This window comes from Ambystoma mexicanum, chromosome 8, assembly GCF_040938575.1.
Source record: "Ambystoma mexicanum isolate Mex_15411 chromosome 8, UKY_AmexF1_1, whole genome shotgun sequence".
Lineage (NCBI taxonomy): Eukaryota > Metazoa > Chordata > Amphibia > Caudata > Ambystomatidae > Ambystoma > Ambystoma mexicanum.
This window is the reverse complement of record NC_090929.1, coordinates 192,736,182-192,755,165: the sequence shown is the minus strand read 5'-3', so window position 1 is coordinate 192,755,165 and position 18,984 is coordinate 192,736,182.

Sequence of the window (18,984 nt, the reverse complement as noted above, 5' to 3'; positions counted from 1 at the left end):
TTTCTGCGGTGCTCTAGAAGGCCCATGTGAAAAAAAATAAAAAAGATGCGCGTCCGTGAGTGTGACGGTCCGCTACGTCATAACACTGAGTATGTTCTTCGTGTAGGTTGGTGTGTGAGTGACAAGTGTGCATGGTGGCAAGTGTGCTTTTGTCTGTTGGCTATGTCATCATGGCATCTCTAACGATGTGGATACTTGTAGTCATTACTACTAGTCGAGTTCATCCATGCCGCAGGTATCATCGTGAGCCATAGGGCCTGGTGTTGATCTTACAGGTGGGCATACTCCTCTTATGTGTAAGTTCTTGAACCAAAGTATTTTGTCGTCTGTCAAATATGCAAACTCATCTCGAGGAGGGTGTCTGGGCCGTGATCCCCTAGGCCATGCTCTGGATGAGATTGGGGGGAGGGTGTTATCCCATTCTCCCACTTCAAAACACTCTCCAAGAGTTCTAATCATAAAGATAAATCTCATAAGGACACATCTACACCCACTAGGGAAACACTCAATGCCCCACAAGAGGAGGGTTCTTTGGCTGAAGCCTTACAGATCAAGGGCCCATCCACACCCCAGGACCATCCTACACCCTTAGGACAAGACCCTACCCCTCAGTACCCTGCTGTCATTCCCAATTCAGCCCTATTGACTGTGGAAGACAGGGTCATGAGAGAATTACTTTTTTAACCAATTTCTTTGAAAAAAACCATAAGGCTAATCAAAACTTTCAGGTTACACCTCCTACTACTAAGGCTTCCAACTCCCAGCCGCCCCCAGCTGAAAGAGCTTGTCCTGAGTCACTACCAGTCCAACCAATACTAGGGGATCTGTACAACGTACATACAGGCACCAAAGGTGATAGTGAGGACTATCATCAATCTGATCATTATTATGATGATGAAGAGGCAGAGGTGTATACCCTGACCTCACCAATTTAACAGGACTCCCCAGTGGCCGATTCACCAGTGGATAATCAACCTCTCCATAACGACATGTTAATTGAAGAAGCTGAACACTTTGGTATCCAGACACAAGAAACACAGCTAGACAAAGACTTTGTGGAGGATATTTTGGGAGACAAGAAGGCTGCCACCCAATTCATCAACATTTTACAATGTGTCCAGAGGAGGATCCTACCTTCACTGGAGACACCTAACCAGACTAGGGCAGTTAACCCGCAAGTGGAGAAATGTTTCCGCACAGCGCCATCTGGCCTGCACTATATCCGGGGCCAGCTTAAGCATGATTCGCTCGTGGTGCGAACGGCCCATAAAAGGACAGGTACACCACTAGCCTCTTCAGAAGCACCCCCAGATAAGGAGAGCAAGAAGCTCTATACTATGGGGAAGAAAGTTGCGACTTCAGTGGCTTTGCAGACCAGAATCGCCAACAATTCAACACTGTTGGCAAGTTATAATTGCCACAAATGGGAGGAAATAACTGCCTTAATAGCTTCTGCTCTCGAACCTTTAAAATCACAACTAGGCAACTTCCAGCTGCATCCTAAAATATAGCCTCTATGCTGCACATAATGCGGGCACGATTATCACTGAGGGGACTATAATCAAGCGGCACGCATGGCTGCGCCAATAAGGCTTTAAGCTTGAGACCCAGGCTACGTTACTTAACATGCCAGTGGAACCTTTAGTCTTATTCGGTAAAACAGCGGAGGATGCCTTAAAGTCTGCCAAAGAGGAATACGACACCTTGAAGTCTATGAGCCAGTTGACAAATAAACCACCAGGCCAGTGAGGTGGAATACAATTTTCACAGATTTCATGGCCAAAATTCCCACTGAGGCTCTGGTTACGGACAGGGATCAAAATTCTTCATGGAACAACAACCAATGACCAGCTTCCAATGCTACCAAAAAGGCCAGTACAGATCCGGTGGCCGGGGAAGATCCTCCACATCTAGAGGAGGAGGAAAACCTCCCAAGCAATGACAGCAACTAAAATTCCCTCCCATGCCTCCCCAGTAGCGGGACGTATTTCACTATTCACCCGTGCATGGGCGAGAATAACCATTGCTAAGTGTGTGCCATTGACTGTAGCGGGAGGTTATTGGGTGGAGCTCATCCAAACACTATCAAACCATCCCCCGCGCCAGAGAAAGACAATGAAGGAAGAGCAGCTCATCCTCGAAGAGCTCAACAAACTGCTTCTCAAGGACACCATAGAGATTGTGCCATCCAACGAGGTAAGGAAGGGTATTTATTCAACCTTCTTCCTTGTGCCAAAAAAAGATCTATCTATGCACCCAGTGTTAGAGCTACACCCTGCAAACACTTATGTAAAGCCACAAAAACTCTGCATGACAACGCTACAGGAGGTAATCCCCCTGCTAAAGTAGGGAGATTACATGGTAACACTGGATATGAAAGATGCCGATTTGCATATTTCAATGTTCCCAGCGCACAGAAAACTCTTGCATTTCAAGACAGCAAACCAGCACTACCAATTCAAGGTGCTACCCTTTGGAATAGCGTCTGCTCCAAGGGTATTCGCCAAGGTACTGGCGATGGTGGCAGCAAACCTGCCCATGTAGGCAGTCCCAGTGTACCTCTACCTGGACGACTGGCTGATCACAGGGGAATTACCCCATCTTTGCAAACTAAACACGCAACAAAACATAAACCTTCTCTTCCTGGGTTTCTCAATAAACGAGAAAAAGTCAAGTCTTGAACCAAACACAACAAAACAGTTCCTATGAGCTGTCTTAGACACAAAAGCAGGCTTGGCCTTTCCATCCACAGAAAGAGTTCAAAACATGATTCACCAAATACCACAGTATCAAGCCAGTCACCAGATAAGCTTACGCAAAGCAATGTGTTTACTATGCATGATGGCCTCAGGCATATACCTGGTCCCACATGCACGTCTGCGCATGTGCCCCATGCAGGAGTGGTTGGCGAAACCGTGGTCTCAGGCAAGCGGTCAGTGGGATGATCTAGTGGTCATTTCATCAACACTAGTTCAAAACCTACGCTGACGGACAAACAAACATCTGTTAAAGGGAAAACTCTTCCCTGATCGGAAGGCGCAAGCGATCGTTACAACAGACACATCACTCTCCGGGTAGGGGGCTCATCACCTTCACCACACAGCACAGAACCCCATCAACCTGCTAGAACAACAAGCAGTATTGAAAGCACTTCAAGCCTTTCAAGTGCAGCTGATGAACCAGAAGGTTCATATCTTAACAGACAGCACTACCGCAATGCCCTATGTAAACAAACAAGGGGACACACACTCTCCAAAACCGTCCAAGCTGGCACAGCAAATATGGAAGTGGGCACTAAAACGAGGGAAGTTCCTATCATCCCAACATGTTGCAGGGGTACTCAATACCCCAGCAGACTCTCTGAGCAGAGATTGCCTACCAGAAGAACACGAGTGGCAACTAGACTCAAGTGTAGTAGACCACATCTTCTCCCAATATGGTTAACCCACGCTAGACTTTTTCACTACATGAGAAAACAAACAATGGCCAGACTTCGCGTCGAGATTCCCCCAACCAGGCTCTAAGGGGAACGCCCTATGGATGAACTGGTCAGGGAAATTGGCCTTTCCCACGACTCCCTTAATGAGCAAGATAGTGAACAAGATTCACAGGGAACAAATGACGCTCATCCTAGTTGCTCCCATGTGGGCAAGACAGCCATGGTATCTGCGCAAACTGGTGATGTGCGATCCCATCAAACTCCAATTTCTAACCCACCACCAGGCTGGGATCTCAATGTTGTACTCGCTAAGCTCATGGGGCCCCCATTCGAGCCTATGCACAAGTCAAGTCTTAAACAACTGACATACAAGACTGTCTTCTTAGTGTCTATTACTTCCATAAGAAGAGTTAGTGAATTGCAAGCACTGTCAGTGCAGGACCCTTTCTTTATCATTCATAAAGACAAATTGGTTTGACGTACTCATCCGAGGTTCTCTCATAAATCCATTTCCAAATTTCCTGTGAACCAATCCATTGAGCTACTGGCTTTCTTTCAGAATCCAACTAGCTCACCTGAGGTAAAACTCCACATATTGGATATGAGGAGGGTGGTCATTTACTATGTAAACAAGACCAGACCTCTAAGGAAAACAGACGTGCTGTTTGTCTCCGTAGCACCAGGCAGAGAAAGTGTACATAGGCGTGATAGTGCTACATAGATCATGCCTGCTTTAAATACTGTGCTACCAATATCTATCAGTGCTTCATCTAGGGTAAGACCTTGTGATTTGTGAATGGTAACTGCGTATGCTAGAGTTTGTGAAAATTGTTCTCTGCGTACATACATGTTGTTGAAAAGAAACAAACTGAATGTTGTTTTCATGTGGGTATGTTTTGAAAGCCAACAACTGTACCAAGTGTTTCATTAACAAGTCCTTACTCCACGTCAAGGTTACATTTAAGCATAACTCTACAGTTTAAAGATAATTTTAAAATTTTATCCAAACTAGCTGTGTTGGAGATAGAGTTTTCTAAGGTATTTAGTCTTGTTGTGGCTTGTTGACTTATGGGTAGTCTCATACCATGTACATCCACTTTATCTGTGGAGAAAATTTCAATTATTGGTTGCATTTCTTTTTTCAACATTGTTTCATTGAATTTCGAACAGCTTGCAAGAGTTGGCATCAAGGACATACAATTGACATTTGTGTGTGCTAATTGTTCCATGACATCAGTAGCACATGCGTTATGGCCATAGAGTGCATAATGTGCCTGGTTTTTGATATTGATTGTGCTTCTTGACATAGTACACCAACTCTACTACTTTTTTAAATGTTTGCATATGTGAGGTCTGCAGACTGGCGCATGTTTTCTATTAATTCTCTGTATTGGAAATGTTGCCAAAGGTTGACATTTCCTATGCTGCCAAGAGTTTTACAGCACAGTTTGTGCCCTAAGGTTTTAAAAATAGGTTCACCTTTCACTGGTGTCAATTGAAGAAGATCTCCGAAAACAATAATGTGTTTTCCTCCAAAGAGCTCTTCGTAGTCTGCTTTGCGTACCTCTTGTAATCTGAGGTGAATCAAAGCCAACATTAGGTTGGAGACCATGCTCACCTCATCTATTAGTAGCATTTTCATTTGTTTGAAAACTCTGCGTAGTTCAATTGCAGCTTCTGTAGAAAGTTTGTAATAGTCTAATTTGTTTTGGTGTTCTACTGGAAGGAGTAGTAATCAGTGTAAAGTGACACTGCCTATGTAGTAGGCAGCGAAACCTGTGGGGGCAGTTACAACAGCCGACAGTTTGTTGTTTGCCAATTGTTGGAGGAACTTGCTGATGATTTTGATTAAGAATGTTTTTCCTGAACCAGCTTGACCACTCACGTATAGCAGTATAGGTTTGTAGTCTTGGCAGGTACAGTTTTTATTGTCATGTTGCACACCATGTTTAATTTGTTTTGTTACTTCTTGGAAAATGCTACGCTGTTCATTGTTCAGTTGTGATTTCAGTACAGCAAAGTCGTCTATAGTTTGTTCATACTGACGCATGGAGTTTTCTACTTCTGTCATGGCTAATTCTGTCTCATTTGCTATTAGTGGCTGTCCAAATGGTACTTGGGTTCGTGTTACAGGTTGACTACTGTTGGGAGTGTCCACTTCTAGTTGGGCCTGGAGTTCTTCTTCGTGTTGCTGTTCATTATGCAACAGTGTTTGTTACTGTGTAAAATTTACATCTGTTATAGTGCTATCATTTGCTTTGAAAGCGTCTTCATAGGAGTCATATGTATCCAATAACTTGTCTTCTTTTCTCCATTGTTTAAAACTTTGTAGCAGGGACATATAATACAGTTTTTATGAGGTGTTTTTAATGATAATTTGATATGATTAATTAAGCTGCGATTGGTAAGTTTCACTAAGCTGACTTCACAATTTACAACTCTGTATCTACCTTTCTTTTCATCTGGTTTAATATTATTTTTGTATGTGAAGTTTTGGGCTACGTGGTAGAGACACATGGTTTCCAAAGTGGTACTCTTGTTTGGGTGTTACTCACCGGACGGGAAGTATACCATATCGGTGGCCGGAAGGCACAGGACTGAACTATTGATTGAAGAGCTAGGTCGGGGCCTCCAACCTAGCTTCCTCTCTGTGAGGGCACAAGACCTTTTTAACGATATGACCCTCTGCTGGGTAGGACCAGGCAGAGGGACGGATCGCTCAAAAGGGCGGGGAGGACATGCCGCCAAGAACCCAGCTGTAAAGGAAAAACAAGAGGTGAGCAATTGGAAATTTAAGAAAAATCCCTTTCCCTCAATACTTCTTTCTAGAAGTACCTGAACTATGCCCTCCCCTTGTTTCAAGGCAACCGGAACCACCTACAAGTAAGAGAGGAGAATGTAACCTATCCTGACTATAGTTGTCAATTAGATAAGGAGAATGGGTAATCATACAAAAAGAAAAACCCTTACCACTGATGTGCTGTTAAATCTGTAATGTCCAAAGAGTTCATGAAAACGGAAGTGCAAAATAACAAATGGGTAGGTTAGTTAGGGAAACTGAACCCGGGCGGAACGAGGGCCGCACTAGAGTCGGGTAGGTGCACTATCCGCAAAGCGTCCCTGTGCACTACTGAAGAATGTCCAATAGAAGTCTGATTGTGGAAAGAGGATGGGAACAGCAACAATAAAGGACACAATTGAGTTGGAGTGTTGCAGGTGATACAGTTCAGCGGCAAGGTACAATGAGTACAGGAGATGTGCTTGTTAGCAAGTGGTGAAAAGAAGAGTCTTACCGATGCCGTGATCACAAGGTTCCAAAAGTAGCAGGCAAAGGCAGTCCGTGAATGAGGAAACAGGTCTGGTACACGGGTAAGTAGTTTTCCAAAAGCGGCAGGCAAAGGCAGTCCGTGAATGAGGAAACAGGTCTGGTACACGGGTAAGCAGTTTTCCAAAAGCGGCAGGCAAAGGCAGTCCGTGAATGAGGAAACAGGTCTGGTACACGGGTAAGTAGTTTTCCAAAAGCGGCAGGCAAAGGCAGTCCGTGAATGAGGAAACAGGTCTTGTACACGGGTAATTAAAGTAGTATTGAAGACGGAACTTCTAAATACCGGGATGCAACTTTAATCAGAAGCATCGTTCCGCCCGGTTCCGAGGTTTAAATCGGGAAGGAGAAGGCGGAACCAGACGAAACCGAGGCTCACGCATCATCGCCTCTGAGCTGTGAGCGGGAGGCGGAAAGCTGGGAATTGTAGTCCAAACTTGTCACAGAGTGCTGCGGAGTGAGCCGAAGCCACTATTTTCAAGGGCAGTTGCCAGTGGGCGTAGAATGGGTTCGAAATATGACGCATACCCTTACGGAGGGCAATAACCTTCCTGCGGGCCTGCCGAGGCATAACATTGGGTAGTATGTGTCTAGTAAATTGTTTTTCAAAATGTCTTGGCTGCTACGATCATATGATTTGAGAACTCTTTTTCGAGATTTAGCAGGACCAAGTCTTAGCCATACTATATTGTCAAATTTTCCATACAAGGCAGTACCGGTTAAACCGTCTATGGCTTCATAGCAGCCACATTCTCTATGAGAGAGCATGTTTATGCCTAAGCTGTACAATGTCTGTGATAGTGTTTTGCTAGATGTTATGTCATCCCAGAGGTCCCGAAGCTCTGTTTTCTCTACTTTGGTTAAGTAGGCTGTGACATATCGTGCAACTGCAGTGGAATTGTCTGCAACATACTGCACATCTATGTTTGCATTCCATAGGAGGGCAATGATTGCATTGAAATCATTGATGTATTTTGATTCTTCTGTTCTTTTTATGTAACATGTGTTCTTAGGTGATTTACTTTTAACACTATTTCTGTCTGAAGACATTAAGTTGTTTACTTGACCTGTTGTTGAAACTGGTCTAGGGAAACCAAAGCAGCATTTGGTGTAGCAATTCCCTTTGTTTTTATATTTGCAATGACAATATTTCCCATATTTGTGTCTTTGAAATTGTACGATTTGTGCATGAAGATCACTATGTGTTGTTTGTTAAGGGATTTCACAAGTGACATATTTTTGGATGAACTGCAAAACAGTGGCATCACTGTCCTGGCCAAATTTAGGAGCATCTTTAATCCATAATAGCATGTGGATGTGTGGTGCTTCTCTGGCTTGGTATTCTCTTCTCCAAAAGAAGTGTTGAACTTCTCTGAGAGGAGGAACAGGTGTATTACAAATTAAGTGTAGCATAGCAATGAAGCAATGATGGAAATATCTTGATACATTTGCAGGATCTAGAGAGCAGAGTTCTCCTGGTGTTTTTATATCTATGTTTGGTTTTTTTTGTTTGCTACGCATAGGAAATTGTGAAAATCTTCCCATGCATATTCTGCACAACTTAATGTACCAAACCAAGTGGGTGGGCCAAGGTTTCTTATCATACAGCATACATCTCTGTGATGTCAGAACCAGTATTCTTTTGTACCACGCATGTTTGCTACAAGATCTGCAATACTTGACTGTAAAGCCTCATCTTTTTCTTGCACTTTTTGTAATAATTGCGTAGTGACATATTTCGAAAATGGGTACCTGATTTTAATGTGTGTGCAACTCTGTAGCATAGAGTTGCTAGTTCACTTTCAAAGAGAAGGTGGAATATGTATTCCACGTTTTGTTTGAATCTGGGGTCATCATAATACATTTGTAAAGAGCAATATTCTGATGCTCTTATTTGTGTGGGTCTATCGTTGTACCTTCCTCCTTTTCCAGTAGAAAAGAGTAGAGGAAAGGCCCGTGCTTCTATACCTTTTTCTCGTATGCTGATTGGAGATCCTTTGGCTTGTTACATTTGGTACATTTCCAGTGCATCATCTATAGTGTCTTTAGAGTGTAAAGCATGAATTGTATAATGGTCTAAAATATTGGATTCTGTAGCAGGATTTAGAAGTTGAAATTGACCAGTTTCTGGTAACTCTTGAATTATTTCAATGGTTTCTCTCAGGTTTTCTTCAATATTAATTTCTTTGTAGTATTCATTGTCATTTTTCAGATACTGCAGGGCTTGTCTCTTGTCTAACTTTATGTAAGTCCACGAGTTGTTGCCAAATTATTTTGTCTTTTGTAGGTATGCCATTTACTAAGACAATTAAAGATTGCTGCATTGGACGTTGCACTCCTAGAGTATGCACATTTTCTTTTAGATCTAATGGTAAATAAACTACTTTGCCACAAATGCTTTTCACTAATTCAGAGGGAGGTAATTTTGCTGTTTTTGGTTGAAGGTGTATTATTGCTTGAAATGGGTGCACTGTTTGAATTATGATGCTCTCATATAAATTTAGTTGTTGCAGGGGTTGTGGTAGTGGGAATCATTCCAAGTTATTTGTGATTGCACGTGAAGCTGTTTGGTTGTTGTCAAGTTTTGTACAGTAATTGCAAAGTATTAAGGGGTCAATAATTTCGTATTTGTTTTCTGCTGTAAGGTAGAGAGCTAATTGGAACCAGTTGGGATCTTCATTGTCTTCTATTTTGTACTACTTTTATAAAAAGTCCTGCGGCAACACAAACACACATGGTTTGGTACTTCAGCGGAGATACTTTTAAACTTTAGTATTTCTTTTTTGTATGTGTTTAATAGAAGGTTGCTATTTGTACAGCAGTTGCTAGTTTGTTGTAAAGCTATTGTATTTTGTAAGTGGCTTTCACTTCCAAAATATTTTCTCTGGATATGCTCTATTTCTTTATGGGCCACATTTCTTATAGTTGAATGATGTGTTGATATCATTTTGATATGATGGAAGGTGCTTTTGCAAATAGGTCCTGAAATGCAGGCTAATGAATGTCCTTGTAGTCCTGTGTACTTGCGCACTGGACAGACATCCGTATTTGGTAGTAGTTTCATTTTGAATTTGTCTTTGCTTTTTACATACTGATTGAGGAACTGGCATAAATATTTGAAAGATATTTTGGCAATGTTACACATTGATGTGCACAGCCATTTGTAGACTGGACATTTTGGTTCAGTAAAATCGAGAGGTGATACTGAGTTTTCTGGGGATATTTTTGTGACCAGAGTTTCTTGTTCCACAATGGTGTTATTAAGTTTTTCATACCCTCGTCCACTGCTATGTGTGGCAATTGGGTTTGTTTGCTTTTGTTTATATGCTTCTTCATTAAAATATGGTTCTGTGCTCGTGGTGTGACTCCATTCACCTCCACAGATGTTTAAGAAGCTATTTTTGTTGATATTCTGTTTATTGAGAAGTCTTTTTTGTAGTTTAGTAGTTAGTTTGTTAGTGGTTTCATTCTGTTTAAAAATAAAATAAATAACTTTTTGAGAAGGATTGCACTGTCTATGATAGCTTCTAGGATTAATTTTCTACGGTAGGTTTTAAGGGTTGTGCATGATTTCTCTCCTATTTTTATAAGGTTCTGAGGGACTGTTTGGCAGAAAAAAATTTCTAAAATATTTTTTTTGGTATGGTTACTTGCCACTACATCAAGATTTATAGATGCAGCGTTAGCAGTTGTGGTAGCTGAAGTCTTGTTAATCACTTTCTGTTTCGTTTTACATTTTGATAGAGGAGGCAAATTTTCTGTACTGGATGGTTGTTTTGTTTCGCTTAATGACTAAATTAGCTGTTTTGTCTGAACATGTTGTATAAAATCTGCTAGAGATGGATGATTATTTTAGACACTTTCATTTTGATTTGCTCTTCTTCTTCGTTACTTTCAACAGAGTTGCTTTTCGGTAGGCATTCTTTGGGGTCTGTTGGAGAACAAAGAAAGTGTGGGTTGGTCTGTTGTGCAGTGTGTGCGTGCTTTGTACATGAGTGTTTGAGTATGATGGTAAGGATGTTTGTGGAGGTGTGTTATTGTGCAATGGGCAGCTACATCAAGTTGGGAAGGCTATTCTTGTATTTGTGTGTTACTGTCATGCATTCTGCATGGCGATGATTTTGTGACTCTTGGAGACGCCATTAGGTGTTCAATTACATCTGCGTCCGCCTGGATGTATCGGTCTAGTTGTTGCACCCAAGATGGCCACCGCATCTTCTAGTGCCGGTTCGGAGCAGCGTTCTCTGCGTTGCACCTTCACTGCTCTCTGAAGGTAACACTTTGTGCGTGTGTTTCCCGTGTATCTACCCTCCTTGTGTATACTTCTATTATTCTGTGCTTTCCTCTGTTTTATGGTCGCCGTGTTGCCTGCTCTCTCTCTCGTAGCACCTATTTGCTCTGTCTTTGCCTCAATTTGCTCTACTCTTGTTTCCCAGTCCCTGCATGACTTGCTCTGTTTCTTCTCTCTCTTTTCTCTCCTGCCACGTCCTGCGGATCCTTCCTTCTTATTCTGCCTTGCTCCTGGTCTTGTTCTTCTTTCGCTTGCTGTCCTCCTCTTACACTTGCCTTGAATTTTCCTCTTCCCACTCTGAGACCCTGTGGACCAACTTGTCTTCATCCTCTTGGACTGCTTCCAATCATCTTCCTCCCGACGTCTGACTGCTGTCTGGACTCAATTGACCATGGGCAACTAGTACACCACCTTTGTGAAGGTGTGGGAAATAAAGCAGAAGGATGTGTGCATGAATGAAGATGCATGTAATCACCCTGGCTGCGTGTAATTTTATAACAGACTAGACAGCCTTTTTCATAATTATACTGTTATTTCTCCCATCTTTTATTATGAAATAACATTTAGAAAGTTGTGTGTGTAAACAAAAATGTGGAGAGCGGACAAGTTTGCAAGTGACACTTCATCATAGCAGATGGTATAAATGACAGTAAGTTCATTTTACAGTTTATACAGGGTAAGTGGCAGTTACTCTGTTTATATGTATTCCTAGAAGAGCTGTACATGCACTGTCTGGAAAATATTCATACCTGTAGTCTGTGTTCATGCATGTGGATGTGCATGAATCTGAAAGTAGAAATCTTGGGGAGTTTTATAGTAGTTGTTGATGCAGGTCCTTTGCAGTTACAGCCCATTTGTACTGAGAGTGATCAATAGTACATCTAAAGTGCTGATCTGTGATGACGGAGTTAGATGTAGAGTTCTTGGATGTGATTGGTGGATCGTTGTGTGACTGCTTAACAGTAGCCAATGAGGAAATGGTGCAGAGAGTGAAGTGGAAAGGGTAGAAGGTCTGCCCCAGTGTTACGTGCTCCGTGGACACCGTGGCTGTCTGCGGACAGGGTGTGCCACATCCAGGGTTTCTCAGCAAATCCAGCATGGAAAGGGGACTGTAGGGATCAGCCTATCAGATGTTGAGGTTGTGGTTTGTGTTGAAAGAGGGTGTGTGTAGTGCAGATAGCAGAGGTGGAGAAAGTCAGGGTGTTGGTGGTTGGAGATATGTTTGTGCATGGTTTGGAGAAGTATGTTACATGCAGGAATGTGGCAAACAATTTTGATGTTAATGGAGTGGAGGTGGTGTGGAGCACTGTGCCCGGTTTCAATGTGCAGGGAATTGTACATGTTTATAGAGATATGGGCAGGGTGAACAGTCCACATGTAGTTGTCTTGCACTGTGGTGCTTTGCATTTGGGCTATGTCAGTGCCCCTACTTTGTTGGCATATTTTGAACACTTAGTTCAGGCAGTAATGAAAATACTTCCAAATGCCAAGGTTATTTTTTCTGGTTTAGTACCTAGGGCAATGTGGGACAGTAGTTCTGTTTTTTGTCTTCAGCAAAATATTGCTAGGTGTGCAATTAACTGAGGGATGTTTGCTTTCATGCTTAGAGCTGGTATGTTCTTTTGTAATAATGAGAACATTGATTCTGGCAATGTTGTTTTATTTTAAAGAAGATGGCATGTCTTGATCATTTATGGGAAATGCCATGCTGTTTTGGAACATAAGGGTTGCTTTGGAGAAGCTAATGTGAACTTTTTTGATGGAGAATGAGAAAAAAAATACAAACAAATACAGAATAAAAGGTGTTTCTGACGAATCTGTAAAAAAACAAAAAAAGGCTTTTCAGAGCCAACCTGAAAGGGGAAATGGGGAACACTATTTAAATTTTCATTCCCCATGCTCAGATTTTTCGATTTGTCTACGGACAGCACGGTTGTCTGCGGACAATGTGTATTACATATGGGGAAATTGGGGTTGAGAGGCATGCAAATGAGACTGAGCAGAGCAAGGGATTGGTCAATAAGGTTTACTGGGTGTGTTGTGTAAGGAGTGAGTTGGTGAGAAAGTGTTTTTCCCGAGAGGAGAGCAGATAGTTATGGCTGTGTGTTTCAGAAAGCAGATTGTTTGGATTTTTGGGAGATTCGTGGATGAATTGGTTGGAGGTGCATGCAGATCGCTGTGGAGTGGCTGCACATTTTGGATTCTCTCATGTGGATGTGCACTGGCATGGAGTGCATGCAATGAAGTGGCTGGATTTGGTAACTCTCTGTGCTACTTTGGTGACACAGCGTCATCCAGACATTATTATTATTATTCATTTTGGAGGGAACAGTTAGGAAATGTTTCTGGAATCTCTTTGCAATTTGCAGTGAAAGAACGACTTGGGAAAGTCATGGAAATGTATCCAAACTCCAGAGTAATGTTTTCCCGTATTGCACAAACACAAATGTGGTTGCGTTCTTTTTCATTTGGTCCACAAATGGAGAAAGCAAGGTGCAATGTTAACAAGGCTGCCTGTGCCTTTTTGAGAGATGCTGGTATGTCCTCTTTTCAGAATGAAAACATTCTGTTTCGTAGTACACATTTTTCGCAGAGATGGAGTACATCTTACTTATGCCGGCAATCATATTTTTCTGCGAAATATACAAAATGCATTGCAACCTTTTTTGGAATTACATCAATCCATTTTGTAGTAGGTGTTGACCTTTTGAAGTTTTCGAAACACAAAAAAACCCACAAAAAGGCTATTTTAGAGCCGCCACTTCCTCCCAGAGAAAAGTGCAATGGTTCTGAGAGGGCAGTACCCCAAAATTTTAGATGTCCGTGGACTATCCGCAGGCTTCTAAAAAATGCACAGGGCACTGCACTATTTATTTGCCACTTCTATTTTTAAACTGTGAAAGGCGCCTTTTTTTTGATTTTTGTTGTTTTATATTTTTTCTTTTTTTTTAAACACAACAGACAAGGAAAGGAGGGTAAGGAAGGGACACCAACCACCGGGATAAGAAAGGGCAGGTGGAGAGAGGAAGATGTAGGGTGGGCCTTACTCAGGTAGGTAGTAGTTCTTCTGATGCTCCTTGACTGCAGTCTCGAAAGCATTCCGAAGGTTCTCCCCCCTGCAGAGTACTGCTTCGCAGTACATGCACAATATTGTGACCCTTGAAATGTAAGGGTCAACAGCATCATGAATGGCCTCTGAGGCAGCTGGAGGGATGCGCTGTCCCACAGGAGTGTCTCTTGTGGTGGCAGGATCAGAAACGGAGGATGCAGTAGAGGAACTCAACCTACTACGTTTATTACAAGGTACATGAATAGTCCTATTGTGGAATGACTTTAGGTGTTGCTTCATTGATGTCATAGCATATCCATAACCAGACTTTACACGACTCAGCACCATCTTGCACTGAGTGCAGATCACCTTGTTTGCACAAGCTTTTGGCACTCCATCAAGAGTGGTAAATAACCGCCACACCCAAGACTCATGACAAGTGCTGGTAATAGGGACTTCCACTACCTCGTCCTCTTCATCCTCTTCATCCGTCTCCTTTGCATCCTCACGCCTGTTCCCCTCTGCAGGCCCTTGGGAACATGGTGGTGGTGGAGGGGGTGGGGGTGCTGATGCCGAGGCAGTAGCAGCAGAAGCAATTTGGGATGCCATCTCGAAGGTTAATAACAAACAACCAGGAACCAGGAACCAAGAACAGCAGCCTGCACAATTGTCCTGTTGTAAATCTTGGAAATCCAAAAGCAGAATGAGGAGCATCTCTGGGGTTTGGCCTTTATAGGGGTGCTGGTGCGCGATTCACAGGCAGCCGTGTTCCCCACGGACAGATCGAACACCAAGAAAGGGCTCAAAAAGTTCCATAAATTATGTAGATCGGCAGGGACATTGTCTGGGACATGTGCACTGGTGAACTTTTACTGTAAAATACCTTGGATTTCTCAAAAAAGCACTTTTTAAATGTTCGGGGGCCCAGACATTGTGTGCAGAAAAGGACACACGCTCAGCGTGGGTGCGGGGACGGCTGTCCATAGGACACCAAATGTGCGGGGATAGATGTGCGCCGGTGTTCTACAGATAGCGTTCGGGTCCCCGAACTAATTGAAATTGCAACACACATGCGGCAGACAGTTACGGACAGGCCCGATGTTCATAGGACCCAAGGGTGTGGTGCGCATGTTTGCAGGTTTTCTGCAAACAGTGTTGAAGTCCAGGAATAAAATAAATGTGTCTGGAAACTTTGCAGACAGGCAGACGGGATATGTTTTCTACGGATATATTAATTCTGGTTGCGGACATTACGAACAGGAGAGGCGTTCTTAGGACACCCTAATTTTAATAGTTACGGACAAGCGGACGGATTTGGAGTCCTGCGGACACCCTCGTTTAAGTACAAACAGTACGAACAGGTGTAGTTTCCTTAGGACACCCCCATTTTGGTTAATTGCGGACAGACAGATATCTTGTGTCTTCTAAGGACACCTCCATTTTAATTCGGAACAGTACGAACGGGTATAGTGTCATTAGGACACCCCTATTTTGGTTAATTTCAGACAGGCGGAAATCTTGTGTGTTCTAAGGACACCTCCATTTTAATTATGAACATTACAAACAGGTATAGTGTCCTTAGGACACCCCCATTTTGGTTAATTCTGGACATAACGGACACTTGCTGTCCGCGGACACCCTAACTGCGTTTAAAAAAATAAAAAATAAGACACAGGCATATAGTAAGAACACCCTTAAAATGTTATTATTGTGTTACAGTATAACAATTACGAAAGAGAGGGGGAAGCAGAAACTGAAACAAATACAGGGGAATTAGGGGTTTGGACATGATGTATGGGAGAGGAGGAGGGGATGGAAGTCTCATTGTAACGTGTTTCTTGCTGGGGAGGGTTTGGGGATAGTTGGCTGGGACATGGAGAGGGGGAACAGGTACATGTGGGACAGTGATATTTAATGTTTTCTTTAATGTGGTCCACAACAAACATTTTAGAAGATTGACATTTTCATTAACATATCCATTTTTAGTTCCATTAGTTTCAGAGGATCTTCTAATGTCTCTCTTAGTATATTATATTTATTGTCTGTATGGTCTGTTCATAAAATGTGTTAAGTACACATAAAGTAATGGTTATTAATTGGTTTATATAGAGAAATGTTGTGTCTACCATTAGTATCACGGTCTTCACTTATTTCATCTAATGGGAAATTTTCTTCCAGCCATTGCAAAGTACTGGACATTTTGGTGTAAAAAAATTAAAAAAAAATATTAGTTTTATTACAAATGTACTCCTCTCCATGGCTGTTCTGCGGGTTCCGCACAGGGGTAAATTGCCATGGCCTAAAGGGATATCCTCCGTCACCTGCAAGCAAAGACAAATAGGTGTGTGTCACTCTGAACTGGCACCTTCAGGAAGGACAGTCATGGCGGCAACTATTTGGTGTGGACATGCACCTGTCCCTGTACATATGAAAAATTGTCACCTAGATGCATTCTAAACTGATATGAGGTGTGGTAGTCTGGATGGCGTTCAATAGATGATGCAGGGTGTAATAATGCATGCTGAGGCAGATGTGCTGTGATACTGCAACAATGTTTAGCCTCCAATTCATGCTGTTCATTCTACACTATGCATGGTCACACTGACCACATTGCCACAGTTGCCATCCTGTTCATTCATGCATTGCTTGCCATCACCATGGTGGCCTGGCTGTGCCTCTTACTTGTTGTCATCGATATGCATTATTTGTGATATGTGGCCCAGTGATGTGTCATGTTCCGTTTGGCCGGTTCAGGTCAGGAGTTTTTAGCTCTGCATGCATTCTCCAATCACTGGCTATTGCCACCCAGGTGAAGTATGCCCCCCCTTTCCCACCCAGGTGCAGTATGCCCCCCCATTATGCATCCCTACACATCAGTACCCCAAAGCACTGCCACGGGATAGGTGTGCAACTCACCAAGCAGCCAGGCACATGGTCCAGCATGTATGTCGCTCCATGTGACGGTGTAGCGTGGAGTTACGCAGTCCCCTAGCATCATGTGTTGATCCGGGAAATCGGGCGCAACAATGTGTGATGATCTTGTTGGAGTCACATACCATTTGCACATTGATGGAGTGGTATTGTTTGCGATTGCAGTACACCGCCTCCATGGCATGGGGGACTACCAATTCCACATGGGTGAAGTCGAGGGCACCAACACAATTGGGCATGCCTGCCAGTGCATGGAAGCCTACTTTGGTGTCGGCTATCTCCTGGGCAGTCCGTGGTAGGGATATGTGGCTGCTTGCATGCTTCAGGAGGACATCCAGCACTTGGTTCAACATGCGTGAAAATAGTGGCTGTGGAATGACATGCAGCTGGCCCACTGTGTGTTTGTAGGTGCCTGTGGCCAGGAAGTGTAGCACAGACACCACCTTTAGTAGCGGGGGGATGGCAGTGCATATTTCTATGAGGCTGGCATGTCATTCTGTATCATGTCCACTATGTTGATGGTGTCACGGTCCAACTGGTACAGGGTGTGGATCTGCTCAGGGGTTAGGTTAAAAGGGCTGGGTCTGGTGCGAGGGATTGGTGGTTGCCTATGAGGCACTGCTGGCTGCGCCGGTGGTAATTGCTGGGCCTGTCTCACCTTCTTCTCCTCCTGTGTCTCATCTGTGCTCCCTGTTGTTGCTGCTGTTGTTGTTGTTGTTGTTGCTGTAGTTGTAGCAGAATGGGCATGTCCTCCAGAGCCATGATTGCAACAGCTAGTGGTAGCATTTTGGTGTTGGAAGGGGTGTGGTGTGTGGGTGTGCTCATTTTATACTGGCCCAGCCTCCATTGACTCCACCTGTGGGGATTGTGTGCACCTGTGGCAGTTGCCTTGTATCCTGATTGCTGTTTGCGGGTGGTTCGCGATGTGTCATGATGCCTACCCCCGGAGCACCAGGACAGGCCCAGCACCCCCGGGAGCAGGCATCACGCCCCCACTAATTGTGGAAACTGGGTGGCCAGAAGATAAAAGAATCACGTTATTTTATCGAGGTCTACGCGGAGAACTTAAAGATGTCCTGGCCCAAGTTGTAAATCTGCCCCAAGAATGCTCAGAATATATAGACTTAGTGGTGCAATTGGATCACAGACTGCAAAACAGAAAAGCTGATCGGTCCAAGTTTGAGACCCGGGTGTTAGTCAAGACCCACGCTAACCTCAAGGGGGCTGAAGCCTCTGAGCCAATGCAAATCGGAGGAGTTAAAGGACCTTTAACGCAAAAGGAACGTGAAAGAAGATGGCAGATGCACTTATGTCTTTATTGTGGATCCTCTGGACGCTTTCTACGAAATTGCCTGGCAAGGCCGCCCAGGAAGGTGGTAGGAGCCGCTGATAAAATCCATGAAACCTCTTTATCGGGAAACGACCCCGCCCGACAAGCGTAGGGGTCCGCTTGCTGAGCTTGAAAACGAACTCTCAGACCTCGCATTTCACTGTGCCAATGGTCCTCGTAGATCCGGAACAGCCTAAGCGGTTGCATGCAATAAAGGCATACATCGATAGTGGGGCTATAGGAAACTACGTGGATCGTGAATTGGTCTCCAGGATTCACCTTCCCCTGCGTCTTAAAACCAGCAAAGATGTCATCACCACAGTTGATGGAACCGAAATTGACCGGTAACACATTCCACAGCTGAGGTGACACTTGTAGGTCCGGACGGCCATCGGGAGGCAGTTGTGCTTGATGTAATCAAGGCTCCACAGTTTCAGGTTATTCTCGGAATCCCTTGGTTAGAGACACATAATCCTCGAATTGATTGGCGAGCGAAGAGAATAACCTTTCCGGAGTGTGCGCGAACCTGCTGCCCAGAAAATCTGAAGATCAGTCTAGCATCAGTAACCTCTGTCTCCATGCAACTACCTCTGGAATGCCAAGACTTTCAGGACGTCTTCCA